Source organism: Gavialis gangeticus, unplaced genomic scaffold (genome assembly GCF_001723915.1).
Source record: "Gavialis gangeticus isolate Ggan-Ray unplaced genomic scaffold, GavGan_comp1, whole genome shotgun sequence".
Classification (NCBI taxonomy): Eukaryota; Metazoa; Chordata; order Crocodylia; family Gavialidae; genus Gavialis; species Gavialis gangeticus.
In genome coordinates, this window is record NW_017729031.1 from 57,789,295 (window position 1) to 57,798,552 (window position 9,258).

Below are 9,258 nucleotides of genomic sequence, written 5' to 3' on the forward strand. Positions count from 1 at the left end.
TCTGTGTTAAGTACAGGTTTCCCTTGCCTCAGAAAACAACAACACTGTAAATAGCATGGTATGTTTTGGGACAATCCACAAGGGGCATGCCTAGCATAAATGTGCCGACTCAACAGGCATAAATTTTTAGTTACAATTTACTCACACAAATAAAAGCACAAAACAAAAAATAATCATCTAGGAAGAGCAGTGAAACTGGTTCCTCAGATATGTCTGAATCCCGTATGTTCCTAGCAGTCTTTTCACTGAAAAAGCTGCTACAACACACTGAGCTCCATTTAGTGAGATGGGTATTTTTACTCCACAGAGTTCCCTGATGCTTGAGAGATGTTGTTTCCCATCTGGTGGAATTTCCTATCTGTATGACTTCTGAAGAAAATGTTGAAAATAGTCAATATTTTTAAAAGACAAAGAATAACCTCTTGCTTCTGTTTTATCAGTCAGGATCAGATGAAAGCTGAAAGATGTGAATTTTTAATCCTAGCAGTTTGGTCCTGCACTGGCTGAACATTCAAATCTCCCAATGAAGTCCTAGCTGGAAACGCAGGCTGCTGTGTAAAACTCATTTTAAGAAAGCTTTCTGAGATATTTTACCAGCCACATAGAGGAATATTGGAAGTTACAGCTTGAGTAAGTTTCACAAATTTTATGTCAGACACCACTGATTTCAATGAATCAGTGGTGTCAGAATAAGTAGTGTAACACTGATGAATCACTAGTGTAAAACTGATATAGTGCAGTAGTGAATATGGTTCAACTGAATTATTTTAGGTTTTAAAATTTTAAAATAATCCAGTGTTCCATGATTAGGAGTACTTGCATGGTGTCCTTTAGCTTTATTTTGTTATTTTTAACCGTATTCTTGCAAATGAGGTATTTGTTTTCTGCCAAAAATACAGAAGTGTATGTATTTAAATATCCTGTATCTATTTGCTACTCCACATAAGATTTCTATTCTCTATAAATTTTTGTCATTTTGCATTATAATTGAATCTCAGTCTACAGAAAAATTAGTGACATATTAAAGAATATTTCTTTAATCACAATTTCTGATTGCCAGTAACGTTATTTCTAAGGTAGATTTTAGATGACTAACAAATCTTCCATTTTATTGGCTGTCTCATTTTGTCCTCTTTCATATTTCACATTTATGATGCATTCAGACATTCCCTGTTTTGTTAAGTAGGAATCTGTGTGGTCTTTGATGTAAGACATAATTTATTTGACAAGGAAATATGAGATGGTGCCCTGAATCTGTATTTAATTGATGGATTGAGAATTTTTAGCATTGCAAAAAGATAGATTCTCATCCAGCATGTCACAGAAGTAGCTTTTTGTTAATCTGTTCTCCTGTGAGTGAAAATATATGTATATTTATTTTGGGAAGTTTTTAAAATTCTGTGTTGAAAGTGTTGACTAGATTTTCACATACCTCTGAAATCCAGGTAATAAAAAGTGATTTATGCTATTATTCTTTTATAAGGATGTTTTTACACTTGTTAAAGGGAATGCACTGTTTCTGCAGTTTTGTGGTATATGCTATTCCACTTGGCAAATGAACACTGATCTTGGAATGGAAGAACAGTAAGGTTGCTCCTCAAGCCATTGAAAGTTTAGAAAAATTGGCTTCTTTTTAAAACCTCAGTAAGTGGTAATTATGACATTTGTGTACATCACTTGTACATCACTCCTCTAAAAAGGATGATACAGCACATGGAGACCTCTCACTGACTTCAGTGGAAGGTAGAAGGTAAATAAAGTTGATCTTTGACTCTTCATCTTGTATTCTCTGCCATCCTTTGCATATTTCTGTTTATTGCCCTGCATCTTCCTGTAGACAGTGTCCTCAGTTTAGGACCACTATTTGTTCTTCCCCATGATTTTAAAATTTCTGATGATATTCATTGCTCCCAATGATTTTTGCAGAATTGCTCATCTGGAAAATGAAGGAATCATCTGCTTTGCTGCCAAAAATCCAGCTTCTTGATCTAGATATTAAGGAAGTGATTTAAGAACAGCGTGGCTTCTGGCAAGTTACCAAGCCACTGGAGAGCACATACTTAATTTGCCTTTGTCTTCTCTTAGCAAAAAAACCTACAGATGAAATTACTGAATAGTTACTATGGACTAAACACCAGTGTGGGTTCCATTATTGAAGTCATTAGAAATTTTACCACTGACTTTAAAAGCAACAGAATTTGGCCATAATACCAGAACACTGATTGTTAACCAGGAGATTGATCCTGTTCTATTGAAGTCAGTGCAAGGTCACTGACTGAAGTCCATATAACTGCTTTATGGATATACCTGTGGCAACTGAATTCAGAATATGATCTCTTAATGCACAGTTATTTCTAAAGTATCCAGCTGTCCTTTTTGTAAGGAAAACAAGCTAATTTACAAAAATGTTAAACATTCTTTGAATTCAGTTAAGACTGTATATAGGAAGAACTGTGGATAATTTGAAAATATTTGTACTCGTGGGATTTCATTGGTGACAGTATATTTCTGCTTTAGGGATTTGATTAATTTTCTACTGCTAATCATAAAAAAACAATAAATTATTTCTCTTCTTTGTTAAAAAAAAGAATCTTGGAAGCTACTTAGTCTCTATAATTTGCTTCTGAGAAATGACTAAGAAATAGTCAAGTGACTGGTAATTTTTCATACAACATCAAATGCAAGCAAAACAACCAGTGGGTCTGGTATGTATTTCTGAATGCTTAACAAATGAAGGATGGCTGTTCAGGCTTTAAAACTGTGGTTATTTCTTGATATTTATTTAGAAACTGAAAAACAGGAATACTTCTGTTGCCTATAGAAATGATTTGGCAAGTCTTCTTTAAGAAAAATATACCTGGAAGGCCCTTACATCAGGCCTCCAATGTACCATAGCAGGTATGACAGCAAAATTACAAAGGTAAGCAGACAGCTTTTGAACGCTCTGGAAATTCTTAATAAATTATTTCACTAAATGTCTGTTTCTCCCTTTTCTCCTCCCCAATCCAGTCAACGTAGCTAAAAACTTTTCTTGGTTTGTTGTACTTCCTGATCTAGGAGGTCTTTTCTTTCTTATCATCTTGCAAACTGGTAAATTTGAGTACTGTACAATGTCCTGTGGATAGGATGGTCATCGAGGTACCTCAAGAATAGAGGACAGTTGCATTTAGTGCAACTGTCCCCACCACCATAAATGTCACATGCCTTCTGAGGCTGGGGCACATGGTGAGCTTCCATCGGTGGCGGTGTCAGCGCTGGGGGCGGGCTGTGCAGGGAGCTCCCGGAGGCAGCCACAGTGGTGTCGTGTGGTGAAAAATAGAGGACATAAAGGTGCCCAGTTTCATATCAATAGAGGACAGAGGACCAGCAAACCCGACTGTCCTCTATAAAACTGGATGAATGGCCGCCCTACCTAGGGTGGGTCATCATAGGAACGATGATGTCCTGACTTGTATTGCTATTCTGGTTCTTTGGCAGGATTATTGACATCATGGCTACTTACATATTTGTCTAGAATGGGACGAAAAGATATTTGTGTAAACTCATTTACAGGTGTTGGGTATATACACTATAAACCTATTTTTTCCTTCATTACCTTAATGCCCTTGAGCCTTTCATTCTAGTGGATTGTCTCCTTAATTTGTAATAGATCCTCTGTGAAATTTTGTCAGCTTGCACTCTTGGGGGGAATGCTCTCTTCTCCCAAATACTCCACAACTTACATTGCACTCATTTCTCTCTCTGTCACCATGCCACATTTAATTAGGAACATTTTATAGGCCTTTATGAATTGTTCCCCTCACCCTAAATTCTACCATCCAATTTCATTTTATTTCCTAAAGACACATTTTAATTGTTTAATAGAAAATCAAGTTTCACCCCCCAATGCTTTTCATTGGCTAGGGTGACAGGGAATACTCAGAAAATGGGACTACTAAAAAAACCCTGCAGTATTCTTCATAGAAGGTGTCATGTCAGCAACACTGCACACTGAGGTCCTCTTTCCACAGAAGAGGTACATCCTGGGGAAGAGCAGTATAATAGTCCTGTCAGTATACTTCAGGGCTCTTTTGCCTCACTGCTAATAATGCCAATTAGAATGTGAAATTGGATAGCAGGTTTGTAACGTGTCCACTAGCATAACAGTTATACCACATACTCATGTTGCATAGGCTGTTGGTCAGCCATTACCTGGTAAGGGCTTTTTACTCTTTAGTAATCTCAGGCTAATCCCCCAGTCACCAAATATGAAATGCCCTGTATCCCACTGTTGAACCATCCCTTCCCCATTGAATGTCCCTAGCTCTCCTTCTAAATTCCCATAATTTCTAGGCAGTGTTTTTCTACTGCTGAGAATGGGCACATTTTCTGTCTTTTCAGCTTATTGGCAGTATCCCACCTGATAAATAACAGGAGTTAAACACTCAAAATATAATCAGAAGATACAGCAGGCTAACCTGCTATGGATTAACTGTTTTCCGTGGTTCTGAATGTTATCCAGGAAACCACAGTGGGGCTGTGGAGAAGAATCACCGACTGTAAACTATCAAATAATATTTACTGATTTCAGGCTAAGGAAGAGGCAGATAATATTTATTTACTAGTCTGGCAAACAATGACAACCTCTGGTAATTTTCCTTAATAGAATAAAGGGACACTACATTACGTTTACAAACCAGTATTTTCTTTGTAAAAGCATAAGGCAAACAGAGATTTGTTGCAGTTGTTGTTGTTATTCTAATGCCTTAGAAAGCCTGTAGAGACTCTAATAACGAGTTTGAAATCCTAGGAGTTTTACTTGAACAAGGATTACCCGATCAGGCTCAGGCACTATGTTACAAATTAAAATTAAAAATAAAATAAAAGTAATACACAGCAATGGTGCTTTTCAATTCCAACACAGTCCCTCTTATTTTTAACTTGCCTGCGACTTCATGTGATAAAATAATCGACATTTTTCATCATTATGTCTTTATATCTTTCATAAGAGAATCACTCTCCTTGTTATCTTTATTCACTGCTGTAAAAAAAGATAATGTTTCTTACTTCATAAAACAATGCCTTTTTTTAAAGGTTTCATTTTAGAGCTTGTGTTAGGCCATGATGAATTGCTGAATGGTTGATTTCCTGACACTCTTTCTTACTAACCTTTCCTGACAGCTTCTGGATTGCTCTACCTGGTAATTTGCACTATAATAATGGCTACAGTGAGATGTCTCCTAACTATTTCCTTTATTTTTAACAAGATTCTTAACACCCTCTGTAGGTGACAAAATGCAATTACAGACATGAAGTGTCCCCTGGAGGATGGTTGCTCACAGATGCCACCAGAACTTTAGCAGTGCAACTGTTAAATGAAATGAAAACAAAGAATCAGATTCTCTAAACATCCAGTTCAAATAAAAATTTAATTAAAAGTTATGAAGGCATTTTATTGATTAACAATCTTAGTAATTAAATAGCGTAGTTGACATTTTTTTCTGTTGGATTTGTTCTTCCTTGGAGATCTCTAATTGTTGTATAGCTTTACATTTATTGATAACTCTGTTTGATGAATACAGATGCCACCTTTTATAGTAGTCGTTGACAGAGTAATCATATTGTGAGAAACACCAGGCTTATGTAGTAACAGCTGTTGCAGTTATACATGCTGACATCCATTGGGAAAATGTGTTTGCTGCTATCATGGGTACACAATAAATGGAAGGTGCAATAAAGCGCAAGCTAACATTTTGAAAATCCTTACAACTCTAGGAACTTTATTGCAGATTACAGGCACTTTGATCTCTGTCCAGTACTTAAGTCTTAATTATCAGACTAATTGCACAGACTATGTTCATTTTCAGTGGTAATCCTTTTGTGATTAGCTTCTGTGTTCAATAACTGACTTATCCTTTAATTAAAAGGACTATTAACCTTAAGGCTGCTGCTGCAGCTTGGGATTAAACCTATACAGAGTTAATATTTAATATCATTGTAAAAGCCTTTGGTGAAAGGTGTAGAATGAAAATATACAGTGATTCCCTTTACTGTAACTTGCTTTACTGTTATATAATAAAGCTAGCTGCTAAAGTATGCTTTACTTTGACATCATACTAGCTTACATCCACTACAGACATGCAAAAACATATATGCACATTGATTTAATGTTCTGAGCCCTGTTCTCATTATAAGGATAGCCTGTGTACATGTACATTACTGGGGATGTAAGAGTCCTCCCAATTTTTAATACTTCTCATTATAAGGATAGCCTGTGTACATGTACATTACCTGAGGATGTAAGAGTCCTCCCAATTTTTAATACACATTTATGACCTGTGGGTGGTCTGAAATGGAATTCAACAGCTAATATCTATGGTCCCACTTTGCCATCATTAAAATTTTTTTGCATTGATATTCTGTGAAATTTACTTTGATCCTAGGACCTCAAATTATTGAGATCACACACACACACACACACACACACACACACACACACACACACACACACACACACACACACACACACACAGAGTAAGATATTTTAAATGAAATGTTCTGGAGGAAAAGGTACTGTAGTTTTGCTCAGGGCCATTGCAGTGTAGCTGATTGAAAGACAAAGACGTAAATCCTAAACCATCAATACAAAAGTGAATAGAGCTTGCCAAGAAGCCAGATGCTGTTGTGGGAAGCACTGTATATCTCTTCTAGCTTGGCATCTGGGTCCCACAATGAACAGCCATTTCCAGTGTGTAACCATGGCTCAAAGTTCCTGTGCTGTGCTAATCAAAAAATGCCTGGTCTCCTATTCTTAGTTTGCCTTCTATAAAAAAGCCCACCTGAAGTTAAACCCTCCAAAGATCCTTAAGCAAGTCAAGTATTCTCAAGTCTTCTCCTAAAGCCACACACATAAGTACAAAAGCTCATAAAAGCCTTCCTCAGGGCCCTCACTTGCATGCCAAAACATTGTATCCATCATATTATCTCCAAACACTCTAATAGTGGCGAAGAAAGCTGATCATACCTGGTCCTGTTCTTTGGAGTTTACTATAGGTACTCACTGTACAGCTTGCTTGTGTTAAAATATATTCCAACTTGTTTGTTTGTTTGTTTTCAGGAAGGACTAGGGAACACAGGTATCCAAACAGTGGATCAGAAGACTTATTCATTAAATTTAAGGAAGGGGTAGATTTCCAGTCTTGTTCATGCCAAAGACTATGGTAAAACTCCCATTCACTTTAATGGCATTACAATTTGGCCTTCTTAGAAAAAAATCTATGATTGTTTTCTACCGGCCATACTCTAGTTAAATGATAAGCAGCATAAAATTGAATTGCTTTATCTCAATGGTACCTTATTTTTATCATTCAAATTGTGTATGAAATGGATGACTCAACCTGACTGGTTCCTGAATAAAGGAGATGAAAAGAATATTGTATTTGAAATCAGGAGGGAGGTGCATGATTTCAGGTTCTCTGTTATTGGCTGTTGTTCTGTACTGACATTGAAGTTTGCTGTGTACAAGACATGAAGGCAGTTTCTGCCTCCCCCAAAATTCCCAACCCCCTGAACCAGTTCCACCTTGAACAGATGAACTGATCTCAGCATTCATGACAGTAAACAGGTGTGCCAGAAGCAACAAGAAACAAGTGTGCCAGGAAGCAAATCAAAAGACAGTGCAGTCACTGTAACAATGGTATAAAATGAGTACAGTGTTAAGCTAGTAGGCAATATTATTTGATGCTAGTTTTAGTTTCTGGGTCACATTAAAGAGCAAGGTGGAATAAACTGATTCAATTAGGAGGTCACTTCAGTCTAAGTAATACTCCCAAAATCTATTTCAGAGAGAAGCCACCACAATTGCCATAAGTGTGTGAGTTGCCACCAGAGTCAGCTCCTTCATCAGGAGCAAACAAATCCCAAGTTGTCTTAAATTATTCACATAGGTTGCAGAGGTGTGACAATTTTTGCCTGATCTGGCCTCAGAAAGTAGTTTATAGCTGTGACCAAACAGAAGTGCACAGATGCAGACAGATTCAAAAATGTTTGATTGAGTGAAAATCTGACTCCTTATTGCAGGAGGTATCAGATAAAGACATTTCAAAATGTAGTGTCTTTTGTAACTTGTGTCTGCAGTGCTCCCAGGCTGTCACTGTTTTCAGAATGGGGGAAAGGAAGCAGAGGGAGTTTAGTTTGGGTTTTTTTCAGTCCCTCCAGGAGGGTGGGGTGGGTATATTGGAGCCCCCAATATTGGAGGTGGGGGTGGGGAGGGAAGTGCTCCAAATCACCCACCCTACCCTTCAGCAGCAGCAGGGGAGCCACAAGAATGAACTCCCTCCGGTGTGTCTCCTACCCTCCCATTCTGAAAATAGTGAGGACTGACAGAGAGCCATGGCCATTGCTATGGGTACTTGGCTACAGGCTCCCAGCCAGCAGCTAGATTCCCCTCCATGCTGGAACCAATAGTGAACTTCTGTTTGGTTTGGGATAACACTGTAACTCAGAACGCTTTGCAAAAATTGTTCTGAGTTACAGCTGGGAGCTTTCCTTCTGTCTGCACCCATGGAAGACCTAAGTCACAGAGATAGACACCATCTCTGCCATACTTTCTAGATAAAAGGAGTGATGTAGAGTGGTATCTAATGCAGTCCAAACTACCTCATTATTTCTTCCTGTGACTTCACATGCACACTCCAGATGAGTGGTAACAGAAATGGAGAGATCAGAGAAATACTACACAAATTCTGCCCCAGATTGATTAGAATTATTCTATCATGACTCCATGAGTAGTCCTCTTGAAGTCATGAGACTACTTATTGATTAAAGTGTTAATTGAAATAAGAAAAACTGTGATTTTTGATATAGTAAAAAATATATTACTATATTACTCTTAGCCCCCTGGGAATATGGTTGCGTCTTTAAATTTGATTGTGTAGTTATTAGCACAACAGAATCCTGAAAAAAACCCACAACCCTCTTTTTGGTGACAAGGGCAGAAACCTCTTCACAGTAAAAAACACTTGACAACTTCCAGTGGAAATAAGTCACGACTCACCAAGGTACCTGTGTCTCAGAACAGCTTTGCTGGACTAAACATTGCAATGCTACTAAGAAAGAGATCACCACCAGCACTCAAACTTTCGAACCACTGATTCTGTCAAAAGTCATTTGTGTGTCAGATAGGTTCTGATGATGTATAGGAAGATGCTGTCTGGAAATCTTCAGTATCTTATAGCAACAGTATCATAGTAGGCCTCACAGTGTGGATTGTCACCTTTA